Below are 1,184 nucleotides of genomic sequence, written 5' to 3' on the forward strand. Positions count from 1 at the left end.
AGACTGAGACCTTTGAGTACAACAATGCTCATTTTACAGATGAAGAAACTGAGGCCCAGGGACAATAAGTGGCTTGCCAAAGTCACACAGATAGTAAACCTCAGAAGTGAGGTTTTGCACCTAGATCGTCTGGCTCTAGAGTTAATGTTCTTTCCATGGGACGGGGATGCCTTGTAGCATATGCGCCTTTGTTGAAGCGGAGAGAAGCTACCCTTAGCCCTGATCTGGGGGAAACCCTGGCTCGTCAAATGTATTAAATAGGTGGGCGGGGAGGACTGGTTAGAACACTCGGCAGTTGTGTCGATCTGGATCCCGCAGACAGAGACACTGCACCAGAATATTTAGGGACTTGTGGGGGTGGTGGGAGTGGGTGCCTTTGTTTCGAATCCAACCATTAAAAAGGCCCCCAGGCCAAGTAGAACCCCTGGTAGGCTAAAAATAAACCTGGATTTGCTTTTGCCCACGCAGACTCTCCCTCCCACAGCAGGCTGGCTGGGCATCCATGGAAAATGAAGTGTTGTGTGTTGGCAATTCTGCGTCGGACTAGTCCCTGCGCGTCTTGTCTTCCCAGCTCCTACCCCACGGGAAGTCCCAGAGGGGGCGCCTCTCATCTGGGAGCAATGCTTCGCTGCCAGCTCCCACCTCCGACCTTCCTTTTAACCCACCTCCCCAAGATCGAGTCTCCAACAAGGCTGGGCTCTGGAGCTGGGCGCCCGCCAGTCAGTCTGGCCAGAGAGGGAACTATTTTGGGAATTTTTATGATGGAACAATATTTTTTTGGTAAACAACTGGAAAGCTGTTAAATGGGGACGCTCACCCCTAGCTCCTGGTTCACCTCCCTCACTGCTGAGGTGTTACAGTAGCTGCACTATCCAGCCTGGAGAATGCCCCCCTTCCCTGCTACCTCACTGGGAGGGGCAAGGTAAACAGTCATCAAGCGGGGGTGGGAGGGCAGGGCTTCCCTCTCACCTTACCCTCATCTGTCTCTGGACTCCTCAAAAATAGTAGCATAGAAGACTACTGCCTGTGGAGTCGTTTTCGAAGTCTTGGGTGGTGATGGCTGCGTACCAAGCAAATTAACTCTTGAGGTGCCTGAAGGTATACTCAGTTTAGCAATCAATTTTCTTTAAATCACCCACCCTCTCCTCTGAATCATCGGAGACCGAACTGGTGAGGCACAGTAT

The sequence above is a fragment of the Petaurus breviceps genome, unplaced genomic scaffold (genome assembly GCF_028583685.1).
Source record: "Petaurus breviceps papuanus isolate PSGF00001 unplaced genomic scaffold, PetGlider_PUasm1.0 189, whole genome shotgun sequence".
In the NCBI taxonomy this organism is placed as follows: domain Eukaryota; kingdom Metazoa; phylum Chordata; class Mammalia; order Diprotodontia; family Petauridae; genus Petaurus; species Petaurus breviceps.